General features: G+C 40.8%; 1 protein-coding gene and 1 non-coding gene across 2 annotated transcripts in view; both read left to right on the top strand.

Moving 5' to 3' along the window:
• The window catches only part of CNTNAP5 (contactin associated protein family member 5), a 919,822-nt gene that overhangs the window by 3,541 nt on the left and 899,572 nt on the right, over positions 1–16,709 (top strand).
• On the top strand, positions 10,258–10,330 carry TRNAR-UCU. The gene has a single exon. It is a non-coding gene; the product is annotated as a tRNA-Arg (tRNA).

Here is a 16,709-nt window from a genome sequence, read left to right as displayed (position 1 = left end):
TCATGTACTCCATCTCCTTGCCTTCGGGCAGGATTCATCCTTACTGTTCCAGAAACTAGATTAAGATTCTATTGTTACTGACTTCTTAGGGAGATATTTATAGCTAGCAAGAGTTCTTCCTCCTACTCCCCACAACGTTTCTTTTCAATAATATTTATTTAATAATAATAATAATAATGGTACTTGTTAAGCACTTACTATGTGTAAAGCACTGTTCTAAGCGCTGGGGGGATACAAGGTGATCAGGTTGTCCCACGGAGGGCTCACAGACTTCATCCCCATTTTACAGATGAGGGAACTGAGACCCAGAGAAGTGAAGTGACTTGCCCAAAGTCACACAGCTGACTTGCCCAAAGTCACACAGCTGACAATTGGCGGAGCCGGAATCTAAACCCATGACCTCTGACTCCAAAGCATGTGCTCTTTCCACTGAGCCACACTGCTTCTCTTTGGTGCCAAATGCTTCTTATTTGGTGCATTAGTATTTGTTGATGGATTTTAAAGTGACTTTGCCACCAAAGTGAAGTAAGCAACTCACCAAAATTCTGAACTGTTCACAGTGGAACTGTCTCCAAACCTACAACACATAGAATTCCTTCATTTTATTAATGCTGAAGTAAACAAGTAAAATTAAGTAAAAACAACAAAAAGACCTAGAAAATGAGTGTTTCCACAAGTGAATAAATTCTAAGGCTGATGTGGCCCCTACTAAAGGTAACCTGAATCCATGTTTTGTTTTGTTTTCCCCCTCTCTTGAGAGGCCTATTTTTCCTACTCTCCACTTTCTCTGAGCCATGCCAAATGCAGTAATGTTTTAAATCCTCACTTGTTAACCACTCCTAAAATAACAGTCTGTTTTGAAAATGTCACTAACATACACACCAACAACCCAACCTCTTTCTACTGATACTAATTTCAAGTCATTGATGACATTTCTCTGGACAGTCAAGCTCATTAGCCTAACCATTACCCCGAGTCTCACTATCTACGTAGAGATCCCTGACATTTCATGATATACTCCCTTTTTAAACTCATTGAAAAGGATCTATTTTCCTTAAAGCTTAAAAGTGAGTGATTCCTTTTTTTCATTGTGTAGCAGCAAAAGGAACATTCTATGTTCTATTGATTTCAAGCTCTCTAAGGCACAATGTGGACATCATTAATCCGGAGACTGCAGACACCTGTAAGTAAAGGTCCTTCTAACCATCATGGTGCCAGAGGAAGTTTTGCTAAAGTGCAGGGAATTGGTGAAATCCTTTCTCTCATGATAAATCTGTCAAGATAGGGTTGCTTCGCAGGTAGAAATGGATAAGAAAACTGAGGGGCAGAAGCCAAATCACTTCCCAAAGATGGAGTGCAGAATACCAATCTTCTATTGGTATTCTCCCCCTTCTAGACTGTGAGCCTGCTGTTGGGTAGGGACTGTCTCTATATGTTGCCAACTTGTACTTCCCAAGCGCTTAGTACAGTGCTCTGCACACAGTAAGCACTCAATAAATACGATTGAATGAATGAATGAATTGGGGTTCTAGTAAGCCTTCTCTGAATGGAAGCATCGTTTGACTTCCTCATGATAAAACCTATTTGTTGGGTTTTTTTCAGAGCTACTCTTTTCCACCCTATAAACCTTTGTACCAAGTTTGAACTAAGCCTTCATTTCCTCTTTTCCCATTCCCTTCTGCATTGCCCTGACTTCCTCCTTTTATTCACCACCACTCCCCTCACACCCCACAGCACTTAAGTACAGATCCTTAATGCATTCATTCATTCAATCGTATTTATCGAGCGCGTACTGTGTGCAAAGCACTGTACTAAGCACTTGGGAAGTACAAGTTGGCAACATAGAGAGACAGTCCCTACCCAACAACGGGCTCAGAGTCTAGAAGAGGGAGACGGACAACAAAACAAAACATGTGGACAGGTGTCAAGTTGTCAGAACAGATAGAATTAAAGCGAAATGCACATCATTAACAAAATAAATAGAATAGTAAATATGTACAAGTAAAATAAACAGAGTAATAAATCTGTACAAACATATTTGCAGGTGCTGTGGGGAGGGGAAGGAGGTTTGTATTAATATCTCTTTCCCCCTGCTCACTGAGGGCAGGGAATGTGTCTGTTTTATTGTTGTTCTCTCCCAAGTGCTTAGTAAATTACTCTGCACTCAGTAAGTGCTCAATAAATGCCACTGATTGATTGAACTAATTTTAACTTTAGTCAGTGACACTGTAAATGGGCATTATCTAGTTGGCCCTTTTTGACCAGTGCTGAAACGTGATGATCAAGGTTCACTGTCTCGGTGGTATCGTTCAAATTTGTAGGCTCCCTCTGACAAAATATGTGAACTGTGAGCCATCCTGTTCCCTCAAGGTTGAGAAGCAAATAGCAATTGGATTATTCAAGACAGGGTGAAAATGCTAATTGCTGAATTTCCTCCAAAGGTAGCATGAAAAGCCTCAAATGCATTAATGATAAGGTTTGAGTTGTTCGATCAATCGTTTCTATATGCGATGCACTGGGTTAAACCCTGGGGTAGAGGTAATATGATTAGATCAGACACTATCCCTGTTTCCTATGGGGCTCACAGTGCTAGGGGAAGGGAGAAGAGGTTTTGAAACCCTACTTTACAGATGAGGAAACTGAGGCACAGAGTAGGCAAGTGGGTTTTCCAAGGTCACCCAGCAGGCAAATGGTGGAACCGGAATTAAAATCCCTGTCCCCTCCCTCCCAGGCCCACCCTCTTTCCATTAGGCCACGTTGTTTCGCCAATTGATGAATGCTGCCGTTATTTTTGACAAACGAGATTTATGATTGCTACAAAGATGCTCGGTGTGTATGAAATGAAGTTCTTTTCCAGGAATACCAAACTAGTCTGTTCTCTATGCACCATATTTCACATTTGCATGGCATCGTATAGCACATACTGTCTATATCCATCATTCTGATAGATCCTTTGGTCCCTAAATTATGCTGTTCTTGTCAGAAAAGGGAGGACTAGTCATTAAGGAATATGTAATTAAATCTGAAATTCCTGTTAGTTCTCCAAATCCTTGGCTAGAGCATTAGGTAAAACAGAGCATCATGACAGTTATCAGTGTCTGTTTTGTGTAAGAGCAATCCAAGATTGCTGGCGTGCAGCGTTGATTTTCATAGCCTTAGTAATTGATTTGCCTGCACCAAATTTTTTACTCTACATTTCTAATTGCTTTGTGCATATTCTGTGGGTTGATTAATGCCATCTGTTCATTGGATCAGCAGAATTGATTGAGTTTAAGTGATGACAACAGTTTCATGCTGAAGCTAGAAAGAAAGTGAAGGAGAATGCCAAAACACTGTGCCTGATGCAAAATATTTTTAACTACCCACTGGGGTAGGCAGCCGAAACCTTCACAAGGTAATCCAAGTTAAACATCGTTCTATGGAAATTTCCCTGACTGACAGATGTTCTGTAAGTTTTGGTCCCCAGTCGCTGCTGAAATGTCTGTTTTATTTTTAGTGGTATCTGTTAAGCACTTACTATGTGCCAGACGCTGTACTAAATGCTGGGAAATATACAAGACAATTGGATTGGACAAAATCCCTGTCCCACTGAGGGCACATAGTCTTAATCTCTACTGATGAGACAACTGAGTTACAGAAAGGTTGTGACTTTCCGAGGTCACTCATTCATTCATTCATTCATTCATTCATTCAATTGTATTTATTGAGTGCTTACTGTGTTCAGAGCACTGTACTAAGCACTTGGGAAGTAGAAATCGGGAACACGTAGAGAAGGTCCCTACCTAACAATGGGCTCACAGTCTGGAAGGGGGAGGTCACTCAGCAGAAAAGTGGTGGTGCAGGGATTAGAACCCAGTGCCTCTGATGCCCAAGTCTGTGCCTTTCCATAGGGCATATGGCTTCTCTATTGAGTGAAGGCTATTGTTTTTTAAGTCATGCAGTGTCTTCGATTTGGTTCATACCACATAATTTATTTCTACCTAGTTAAGAGATTGAATGGGAGGAAAATTATGCTCAGCGCTTTGGATAATGCAATTTTTGGTAGACATGATCCCTCCCCTCAAGAGGCTTTACACTATAGTTGGGGGAAGACACTTGAACATGACATTTCCTCCAAGAAGCCTTCCCTGACTAAGCCCTCCTCACCTCTTCTCCCACTCCCTTCTGTGCTGCTCTTACTTGTTCTTTGATTCATCCTCCCTCCCATCCCCACAGCACATATGTATATATCAGTATATATCTGTCATTTATTTATTGATTGATTGATTTATCTATTTATAATAATAATAATAATAATAATGATGGCATTTGTTAAGCACTTACTATGTGCAAAGCACTGTTCTAAGTGCTGGGGGGGATACAATGTGATCAAGTTGTCCCACGTGGGGCTCACAGTCTTAATCCCCATTTTTACAAATGAGGTAACTGAGGCTCAGAGAAGTTAAGTGACTTGCCCAAGGTCACACAGCAGACTTGTGGTGGAGCCGGGATTCGAAGCCATGCTGTCTGACTCCAAAGCCCATGCTCTTTCCACTGATCCACGCTCCTTCTCTAATATAGTTATTACTGTCTGCCTCTCCCTCTAGACTGTGAGCTAGTTGTGGGCAGGAAGACAGTGAGCCCATTGTTGGGTAGGGGCCATCTCTATATGTTGTCAACTTGTACTTCCCAAGCGCTTAGTACAGTGCTCTGCACACAGTAAGCGCTCAATAAATACGATTGAATGAATGAATGTCTGCTTGTTGCTATATTGTAATAATAATAATGGTGGCATTTATTAAGCGCTTACTATGCAAAGCACTGTTCTAAGCACAGGGGAGGTTACAGGTGATCAGGTTGTCCCATGGGGGGGCTCACAGTCTTAATCCCCACTTTACAGATGAGGTAACTGAGGCCCAGAGACGTTAAGTGACTTTCCCAAAGTCACACAGCTGACAAATGGCGGAGCCGGATTTGAACCCATGACCTCTGACTCCAAAGCCCTTGCTCTTTCCACTGAGCCATGCTGCTTCTCTAATTGTAATCTCCCAAGTGCTTAGTACAGTGCTTTGCACAGAGTAAGCACTCAATAAAGTCAATTGAATGAATTAATAATAATAATAATAGCATTTATTAAGTGCTTACTATGTGCAAAGCACTGTTCTAAGCACTCAGGAGGTTACAAGGTGATCATGTTGTCCCACGGGGGGCTCACAGTCTTAATCCCCCATTTTACAGATGAGGTAACTGAGGCACAGAGAAGTTAAGTGACTTGCCCAAAGTCACACAGCTGAAAAAATGGCAGAGCCAGGATTTGAACCCATGACTTCTGATTCCAAAGCTCGGGCTCTTTCCACTGAGCCACGCTGCTTCTCCAATGGCATTCAATGAATGACATCGAAATAATCATGTTTCTAGTAGGAAAATATGCAGGGCCAGGAATCAGGAAACCCAGCTGATTCGGGTCCTGGATCTGCCATTTGCCTGCTGTGAGACTTGAAGCAGGTCACAATTTATCTGTGCTTCATGAGTGTAGACAACACCACCATCCTCCCTGTCTCACAAGCCTATAACCCTGGCATTATCTTTCACTCATCACTCTCATTCAACCCACGTAATCCAGTCTCATTTAAGTCCTTCATTTCTACCCTCACAACCTGCTCCCATAATGTCCAAACGTAGAGGGCAAGGATAGTGTCAACCACTTTTATTTCATTTGACTTTCCCAATCATTTATTCATTCAATCGTATTTATTGAGAGTTTACTGTGCACAGAGCACTGTACTAACCGTTTGGAAAGTACAATTCAGCAACAAGTTTTGTGCTCTTCACACAGTAACTGCTCAATAAATGTGATTGATTCTACCTTGATTATTGAATCAGGCTCCTTGCTGACTTCACTGCTTCTTTCAGCCTCTAGCCTCTCCAGCCCTTACTTCACTCTGCTGCCCAAATCTTTTTTTCTAAAGATAAATTTTGCACCCATTTTTCCCCACTCTTCAAAAAAATCCTTCAATGATTACCTATCTACCTCTGCATCAAACAGAAAATCCTTACCACTGCCTCTCCCCCTCTAGATTGTAAGATCACTGTGCACAGGGGATGTGTCATTTCTTATATTGTACTCTCCCAAGTTCTTATTAAGTACTCCACACACAGTAAGTGCTCAATATATGTGACTGACTGGCTGACTTTAAGATATTCAATCAGTTCTTTTTCACCTACCTACAACCCAACCCAAACACTAAAGCCAGCCACTCACTGTGCTTTGAGCTCAGCTCCCTCACTTTTTATTCATTCAATCATATTTATTGAGCACTTACTGTGTACATAGTACTTTACTAAGTGTTTGGGAAGTACAAGTTGTGTTCATTCAGTCATATTTATTGAGCACTTACTGTGTACATAGTACTGTACTAAGTGCCTGGGAAGTACAAGTCGTGTTTATTCATTCAATCATATTTATTGAGTACTTACTGTGTGCAGAGCACTGTACTAAGCACTTGGGAAGTACCTTGTTCATGCCCATTCTCTGGCTTGGGGCTTCCACCCTCTCCCTCTATTTTACAGATGAGGTAACTGAGTCACAGAAAAGTGAAGTGACTCACCCAAGGTGACATAGCAGAAAAATGGCAGAGTAGGGATTAGAACCCAGGTCTTCTAACACCCAGGTCCATGCTTTTCTAGGTTGTGAGCCTTTTGTTTGGTAGGGAACAATTCTATAGGTTGTCGATTTGTACTTCCCAAGCGCTTAGTAATAATAATAATAATGATGGCATTTGTTAAGTGCTTACTATGTGCAGAGCACTGTTCTAAGTGCTGGGGGGGGGGATACAAGGTGATCAAGTTGTCCTACGTAGGGCTCACAGTCTTAATCCCCATTTTACAGATGAGGTAACTGAGGCTCAGAGAAGTGAAGTGACTTGCCCAAGGTCATACAGCAGACATGTGGCGGAGCCGGGATTCGAACCCATGACCTCTGACTCCAAAGCCCGGGCTCTTTCCACTGAGCCACGCTGCTTCTCATAGTACAGTACTATGTACACAGTAAGTGCTCAGTAAATATAAATACTGTGTGCTCTGCACACAGTAAGCACTCAATAAATATGACTGAATGAATGAATGCTCTTTCCTTTAGGACACACTGCTTCTTTATTGAGTGAAGACTGTTTTTTATGAGAAGCCACCACTCCCCATCTTCAAATCCCTACTCAAATCACAGCTTTTCCTAGAAGCCTTCCCTGACTAACCTTGAAAGTCCCACCCAATGCGCCCTTCCTGTGTCACTTGTGTACCTGGTCCGGTAATAATAATAATAAATAATAATAATAATAATAATAATAATAGCATTTGTTAAGCGCTTACTATGTGCAAAGCACTGTTCTAAGTGCTGGGGGGGATACAATGTGATCAAGTTGTCCCACGTGGGGCTCACAGTCTCAATCCCCATTTTTACAGATGAGGTAACTGAGGCTCAGAGAAGTTAAGTGACTTGCCCAAGGTCACACAGCAGACTTGTGGTGGAGCTGGGAATCGAACCCATGACCTCTGACTCCAAAGCCCGTGCTCTTTCCACTGAGCCATGGTGCTTTAAGAACTTTGATTCTTCAGCCACTGAGCCCCTAGGCACATCTCCTTATATTATGCTCTTTCTCGTACTCTCTAGGCCATCGTTTCCTTGAAGACTGGGATCATAGCTAGCAATCCAATTTTACTGCATTGTACTTTCCCTGGTGCTTTCACTTTTTTTAGGGAAAAATGGGGCAGGATATCACCGAAATAATGAATTTACCTTAAAAACACTCTTCTCTAAAAAGTTCAGAAGATGTGGTACCTCCTTGATACTGCTTTTGCCACTCAATTTCTTCATCTTTAAAATGGTGATTAAATGCCTGTTTTCACTGGTGCTTGGAACGATAGGAAACAGAAAGGGGATTCAAATTCCCCAAGGTCCATTTGATCCGGTTAAGAGCCAGGTGGGGAACCGATATCTGATCATCCTTCTCCCAGTTGAAAGAGTTGATTTATGAGCTGCGTCCTCTGACTGGTTCCTGCAGATGGGATCTGATTCATTAGGAACATCTGTTAATCATGTGATGCAATCTGATGCAGATAGCGGGAGAGAAGATGAGGACAATTTTTTCCTATGGTATTTAAGAGTGTATTATGTATCAAACACTGTTCTAAGCACTGGGTTGGGTACAAATTCAATAGGTCAGACACAAGACTTCCAATACTGCCTCCTGGGTCCTCATTGTGGGTTGTAGGGTCTACTTTCATAACCCTTTGACACCCTGTGGTCCCTGCCCTTGTAGAGGACAAAGAGGAGGCCCACTGAAGCTCCAGGATATCATCATCATCATCATCATCATCAATCGTATTTATTGAGGGCTTACTGTGTGCAGAGCACTGTACTAAGCGCTTGGGCAGTACAAGTTGGCAACATATAGAGATAGTCCCTACCCAACAGTGGGCTCACAGTCTAAAAGGGATATCAGTCATCACCTCTCGTCTGGAAGACAGGGAAGAATCAAGGTGGACACCAAGCTGCTACAGGAGGGGCCAGAGCAGGGAACATGGAATATCCTACCTGTCAATTTCCCAGCTCCTCCCCATTGTTGTAGTTTCAACAATGGATGAGGCATCCAGTTAAAGTGGTTTCTTATCCAGTCATCTCTAATGACCTCACCTGATAAATAGATAGTAGTGCAAAATGATGTTAATCTTTCATGGAACCCTACGGTGCTTTGCATGCAGTAAGCACTCAAGGAATACCATCAGTTAATTCAATGTTCTCATATGTAAAATGGGATGACAACTTTTGAGCCCCATGTGGCACAGGGACTGTGTTCAGAATGAAAATATTTTATCTACTCCAGGGCTTAGTACATACTAAGTGCTTAATAAATTCCTTAATTTTATTCTGGTGATTGGGCTTGTGCCCTTTCTACCCTACAGCATTGGAATTGGGGACAAAGTGCCAGACGTATTTATAAGAAACCCTTCAGAATTTCACGTTTTCACTTTTTTTAGGGTAAAATGGGACAGGATATCACCAAAATAATGAATTTACCCTAAAAACACTCTTCTCTAGAAAGTTCAGAAGGTGTGGTACCTCCTTAGTACTGCTTTTTCCACTCAATTTCTTCATCTTTCAAATGGGGATTAAATGCCGGTTCTCCCAGCTCCTTATGTATATGTAATGGTCAGAGACCATGTCTGATCTATTTCTGTTAAAGGTAAAATGCTTGCCGCCTACCCTTAACAATTATTATTATCATTTATTAACACTATTGCCAAAATGCAGGCTTCCTTGTTTATTGCAGTCTCATGTTGTGAAGTCATTGGGGTCCCTATTCCTTTTTCTTGGGCCATTCCCATTATCGATTTCCATGGCAAATATCTTGGTGAGGAATAATGGGAAACAGAATTACACGAGGATCACTTTGAGTTCCTCCTGGAGTGCATGTCCTTGACTGGCTAAAGCTAGCCAACCATTAAAATATTTGGTATTGCTGCTGAAATTTCACTTTGGAGGCCACTGGGGGCTGAAGCTTTCTGCTGAAAGTTTAGGGGTGACATTGTTGGATTTGGGGAGGAGGTGATAGGAAACGTATTGCATAGGTTTTCCTTGTTTGTCTTAGAATGAAAGCTCTTTGAGGGTAGGGAGTGTGCCTAGCTACTTGTTTGTATTCCCCTAAGAGCATGGAAGCATGTGAGCCCACAGCTCTCCTGTATAAAAATAATGGAGAACTACCACCTGCGTGAGACTCTTTGGCTCTCTATTGGTTGTATTGTGGTAATTTGTTTTTCTTCATATTATTCTGGTGAATATCAAGATTTATTAAACCCAAAGGTTAGCATTGACTTTGGTATCACCTCTGTGACTACTTACCACCCCCACTGAACAAAATATCTTGATACGGTTTTGTATAAAAAATGAATATATTTTTTCTGAGATGGAATGTTGCTGCCAACTGGATGGATGCATGTTGTCAGGGAACAGTAGTGGCAACTTCTGCTATTTCTGCCTCTCTCTGCTTTTGATGGCATTTAGTAAGCCTACAGAAACTTGTCTCTCCCTCCTGATTTACCGTCCTCTATAGCCTCGATAGGCTATAAATATATGGCTGTCTCAAAATGTTCTTTCGCCTAATGGGCTGAAGGAAAAACTTCAAATTTATTTAGCTTGACATTTTACTAATTTAATAGGTGGGTAGTGTTCCTTCTGCATATGGGTAGGAAGTCTTATTTGGATTAATGAGCATGTGGGATAGAGCCTGAATAGCTCAGTCGGTAGAGCATCAGACTTCTTCTCTGAGGGTCCAAGGTTCAAGTCTCTGTTTGGGCGAATAGTTATTTCAGTGCTTAGAACAGTGCTTTGCACATAGTAAGTGCTTAATAAATGCCATCATCATCATATGGAGAGTGTTTAGGGGCAGCGAAGGTGACCTCAGAAACAAACACCTTTGTAGATCTGCTAAATGAAAAATGTGGAAAGGTCTACACAATTAGAAGCTGTTTGCTTACCCAAATTATACTCAGGAATCATAGGCTGTTGTAGCAATCTTCATTTATTGTTTTAGTAGGGAGCTGAAATACTACACATTTTCCTTTTTAAAATCAAATTTGTTTCATTATGTCCTGAAAAACATAATTCTGCAAAAGAAATATTCTCAATTGATATTAAATATTCCCGACTGATATTCCCCACAGTGTTGCATTCCCTTGAAAAGCACACTATACATCGACCAGTGTTTTTGCATGAAGAGTACAGATATTTTATCTGTGTGATAAATTGGGTGAATAATTTAAGTGAACCATAATCTTGACAAGTAACACATGCCATTATTGAATACTACTTATTTGTAATGACAATAGCTTGCAAATAGATACAATTCCTTTATTTGCCCTTTAGTCTTCTCCTTGGTAAATCCTCCCAAATCTTTCAGTGCCAGATAAAAGATGTGGATTTACGATAGGTGATCATAATTCAGGTCACTCTGTGACATCAAAGCATTTAGGAAAATAAAGCCCTGAGAAAGTTCATTAGGAGTGTTAAGCCAAGGAATATCAAAGCAAGTCGGGGGTTGGGGGAGAAATCAATTCTCTTTCTAAGGGGTAAAATTATAAGGACAATTGGGTTTTGGAGAGTAATCTACTAGGCTATAGGTTTGGGTCAGTTATGGTATTTATCTGCTCTTTCTGTGTTTTTGACATTAATATCAATTCCCCTTTCCAAACAAGTGTTGATTTGGTGGATCCAGCTGTCTCATTTTTTTGTAACTATTGGGGAAATGCTGCATTAAAGACTCTGAATTTCCAGAGTGATATCTACCTTGGATAATTAAAAGAGAGCTTAAGACTTACCCAATCTTTAGCACCCTTAAAAATATGCAAACCAAAAGGAACTCTGAAGAGAAATATGTTTCACTATCGGTCTGACAGTTTTCCTCTAGTTTTTTTTTTTCCCATTTTACAACAATAAGAGGAAGCTGAGGCCCTTTCTACACCACTCTTGCAGGATTTCTGGATTTACAGGGATCATCACTTCCCACCTCTTGAAATGTCAGGGGAGAGTCTGTTCTCATGACATTTCCATCTTATTTTAGCCACTAACCGATAAGTTTCAGATAATCACCTGAACATCAGTGGCTTATTTGCACTGCAGCCAATCTTCACAAGCTTTTCAAATTTGCCCCATCTGAAGTGAAATCTCCATTTTGAGATGTGTGACCCTTTTCTGGGCAACTGATCCCAGCACAAAATCAGTCAGCATTTGGACTCACATGTGGTTCGCTGTCATCATTATCTCCTGCTTTCAATCATTTTGTTCTCCAGATTGGCTCTAGTTTCTATATGTCTATATCTAATAATAATAATAATAATAATAATAATAATAATAATAATAATGGTATTTTTTAAGCACTTACTACGTGCAAAGCACTGTTCTAAGCGCTGGGGGGTTCCAAGGTGATCAGGTTGTACCACATGGGGCTCACAGTCTTAATCCCCATTTTACAGATGAGGGAACTGAGGCCCAGAGAAGTGAAGTGACTTGCCCAAAGTCACACAGCTGACAATTGGCGGAGCCGGGATTTGAACCTCTGACCTCTGACTCCAAAGCCCGGGCTCTTTCCACTGAGCCATGCTGCTTCTGGTGACCAATTGGATGAAATAAAAACATTTAATATTCATAGCATTTGTTAGGTGTCTGCTTGGTTCAAGGCATTGGGCTAAGATCTTGGGAAGCTCTGAATCCAGAAATGACGTGTTCTCTGTCCACAAGAGACAGATGTAAAATATTTACAAATAGTGTAGCCATATTAAGCCATCACAGAAATGAATCCACAAAGGCTGAGGATGGACAAATAGGGTTTAAAAGTGTTAGGGTGATGACTGATGTCTTTATAAGATGGAAGTTAATCAGGAAAGACTTCTTAAAGGAGGTGGCATTTTAGAAAGAATTTGAATGTGGAAAAGTTCTGAGGTCTGGCAGATTTTGGGGGAAAGGGAGTACTAGGCCAAATAACCAATAGTATTTATTGAGAATTAATCTGTGCAGAGCACTCTACTAAGTGCTCCACAATGTACAGTAGAGTTGGTAGACATAATCCCTGCCCTCAAGGAGCTGAAAAATCTAGAGGGGGTTTAAAGGAGCCAATGTGAGTAAGGGGATAGAATTGGGAGAGTTGAGAGGAAGATAAAAATTGGAAGGAACAAGGAGAGTTGGAGAATAATGGGTAGAGAGCTGACAGATATGGTGCGTGACAGTGAAAAGTCTTGAAACTGATGGTGAGGAGTTTTGATTTTATGCAGAGGGACATGGGAATACAGGACTCTGGGCAAGGGACCTCATCTACAAACTCTGCTATTTTATACTTTCCCGAGCACTTAGTACAGTGCTGTGCACTCTACTGCATTGAGCAAGTGCTCAAAAAATACTATGGATGGATGGAAATATCTCACGGATTGTTACCCAATCCTTGTCTGACTTACACTTGTTAACCAAGATTCTGCTGGGTACATCCCTAACACTAACTATCATTTTCACCCAAATCTTATGTCCCCACATTAGAGAGTTAACTCCCAGTGGGCAGGTTCTTTGTCACCGCTTTATTCTGTACTTCCCAATTACCTAATATAGCATGAAATGCCAAGTGGACACTAAATACATAGAACTACTCAGGGAAGAGGAGGAAAAGTTTTCTACAGACCCATGATCAACAATTCCCATTTTTGAACACTTTCAGATAACTTAATCAAGTGAATATTATAATAAGCAGGTAATAGTTCTATTAAGTGGTTTGGAGTCATATTTTCCCCCTCTGAACAATCATTGTAAAATACAATGGCAGGTTATCTGCCTAAATGTAATTTATAGGCATTAGACATAACTATCTTTCTACCCCCAAAATAGTGACTCTTTAGCTTTCATTTTTCACATAATTAATAATCCAGTGATGGTTCATTTAACTTGCATATTTCAGAAAATATAGAATGTATATATTCATTCAATCGTATTTATTGAGTGCTTACTATGTGCAGAGCACTGTACTAAGTGCTTGGAAAATACAGTTCAGCAACAGAGACAATCCCTGCACACAGTAGGCTCACAGTCTAGAAGAGGGGACACAGACATCAAAACAAGTAAACCGGCATCAATAGCATCAAAATAAATAAATAATATATGTATATAAATAATCTGCTTACTCCAGTCGAATGTCTCAACCAACCCCAAAATGAAAAACAATTGTAATATCAAATGCTGGAAACCCCAGGCATACACTGAAGATGTCTTCCATTTTCTATTTTGCTGACTCCTTTTTAATACTTGAAATAAATGCACATTTTTCTTCCGAATGTTAGGCTCCACCAGTAATTAACTAATCAAACTAGAGAGCTAAGTTACCTAATCAAATGCACCGTATAAAAGAAATCTTGTAAATTAGCTAGTTAAATGTCAAGGGGATGTGTCAGGGAGAAGGAAAATGACATCTCAATGGATAAAGGTTATTCATTTGTGGCTTGACATCCACCAGGCATGCACACATAAAGGAAATAAAGCAAACTTTGGGGAGAGGAAAGGGTATTTAGGAATTGCACTGGCCCTTTTGTGAGCTCTTGTCTGACACCAAACCACTTAGTACTATAAATGCTGACAAATCTTTAAAGGTATATTTGATATCCTTGTCTTAGTCCTTCTGTAAGTATTTAGAAAGAAAATAGTAGAGCCATTTAAGCCAATGACTTTGTAGAATTCTTCTCGAACAAGTAGAATTATCTAGTGGAAAGAGCACGGGTCTGGGAATCAGATACCCTGGGTTTTAATTCTGGTTCCACTATGTACTTGCTGTGTGACCTTGGGCAAATCACTTAATTTCTCTGTGCCTCAGTTACCTTACCTGAAAAATAAGGATTCATTACCTGTACTCCTTCCTACTTTGACTGTGAGCCCCATGTCGGGCCTGATAACCTCGTGTCTATCTCAGCACTTAGTACAATCCATGGGAAGGACTTAAAGTGCCAGAATTATTATTACTAACAATAAATACGGTTTTTGAACTTTGGATTCTTCACCTGATGTAATGAAGAACTCGGTTCCCTTTCAGGTGGGTGTCCCCATCCTTGACTCAGGAATTCTGAGACACAAACCAGGTTAGTTGGCTATAACCCAAGCCAAATGACAAGTAGAGACAAGCACTTAGTACAGTGCTTTTCACTGTGTAAGCGCTCAATAAATATGATTGAATGAATGAACTGTCTACATTGAAAGAGTACTGCAGTGCTGTTTTATTGCTGCCCAGTGGATAGAGCATGGCATAGTGGAATTGTCAGCTGTGTGACTTTGGGCAAGTCACTTAACTTGTCTGTGCCTCAGTTACCTCATCTGTAAAATGGGGATTAAGACTGTGAGCCCCCCGTGGGACAACCTGATCACCTTGTAACCTCCCCAGCACTTAGAACAGTGCTTTGCACATAATAAGTGCTTAATAAATGTCATTATTATTATTATTATTATTATTATTATTGTAAAGCAATGAACCTGGAATTCAGAAGGACCTGGGTTCTAATCCCAGCCCCACTGCTTGTCTGCTGTGTTACCTTGGGCAAGTCAAATCATTTTTCTGTGCCTCAGTTGCCTCATTTGTAAAACGGAGATTAAGACTGAGAACCCCTTGTGAGACAGGGACTGTGTCTGACCCAATTATCTTGTATCTACCCTTGTGCTTAGTACTGTTCCTGGCACAGAATATTATTAATATTATTATTCCTCAGCTTTTTCACACCACTGTCTGTAACAAGGTGGACTGTAGCTAACTCCAAGAACTTCACTGGGTGTCAGGTGGAGGGTCCCACAGTTCTTGGCATTATTCCGGTTGAGCCCCTGGAGTCTGGAATCGTGAAGCCCGCCTTATAGCTAGGTTTCAGGACTGTGGTTTGTTGTTTTCCCTGAGAAGCACAGTTGCAGAGATGTGATTCAGACGGGACTTGCTGGGAATTGAATCTCACACCAAACGTATCACAAAAATCCCCCTCACAGCCCGGGTTTAAGGGATCCTTTTCTAATGACGTCTTGCGTTCCCTATGTTTTTGCGAAGCCATTGTCCACATACTGATCTCCGCTCCCCGGTCTCTTGGAGAAAGCTCTGTGACTCTGGGCAGGCCTTGGCATAACATTTATCTCCATGAATTGAACACTGTATTGCTCATTGGCCTTCAGAGGGTAATAACTCAAATGTTAAAGAAAGTACATTATTCCGCTTGTAACAGCCTTGAGGAAAGCAGCGGGGAGGCCATCATGCATAATTCTCAAAGAAGAGAGCCTTTCACAGGGCCAGGACTACCTTGCAGCTCTTTTCACTTGAAGGGTAACAAGGAAATGCTTCTCTTTCTCTGTAGAACGAAAGTTTCTTTGAAAACTGCCAGATTGTTCCCTGCTATCAAGCCATTACTATTTTGAAATTTTAATCATAATAATACCAGAATTCTACCATGAATCATAACGAATCCCTGGAGCGATAAAACTCCATGAAGTGGTTGATCCGGAAGAACTAAACTTCTGGGAAACCAAGAATTCTATGAGGTTTGGTCACCCTGGTTATTATTGATAAAAACAAAAATAGCATACAATAAGAATAATAGTATTAAGCACTTAGTACATCCCAAATACCTTGCTGAGTTCTAGAGTAGATACAATAAGATCAGACACACTGCCTCTCTCACTTCAAGCTTAGATTCTAGGAAGTTAATCTCCATTTTATGGGAAACTGAGGCAAAGATATTAAGTGCCTTGCCCAAGGTCAAACAGCAGACAAGTGGTAGAGCTATGATTAAAATCCAGGTCTCTTAGCCTCCCGGTTCTGCACTCTATCCATTAAGCCACAGTGCTTCCCTCTAGGCTGTAAAATTGTTGTGGGCAGGAAATTTGTCTACCAATTCTGTTTTATTTTACCCTTCTCAAGTGCTGACCACTGACTGATAAATTCCCTTAAAATTTCAGGAATCAGATAAGTGAATGGTCCTCTGTAACCCAGGATTTGAGTTGGGTGCCTGTCCTTCTCTTTCTCTCTCTCTCTTTTTTTTTTTAATTGTTGTAGTGAATTTGAAGTTAGGTTTCTCCATTTGCGTCCCCTCAAAATTCCTGAGTCAGATTCACATGACCCAATTCCCGTGGGAGGGCTTTCCTGTGTGAAGTCAGCTCATCTATGGATTGACATTTGAATAAC

Source organism: Tachyglossus aculeatus, chromosome 1, assembly GCF_015852505.1.
Source record: "Tachyglossus aculeatus isolate mTacAcu1 chromosome 1, mTacAcu1.pri, whole genome shotgun sequence".
In the NCBI taxonomy this organism is placed as follows: Eukaryota; Metazoa; Chordata; class Mammalia; order Monotremata; family Tachyglossidae; genus Tachyglossus; species Tachyglossus aculeatus.
This window is presented reverse-complemented; position numbering and strand designations above follow the sequence as displayed.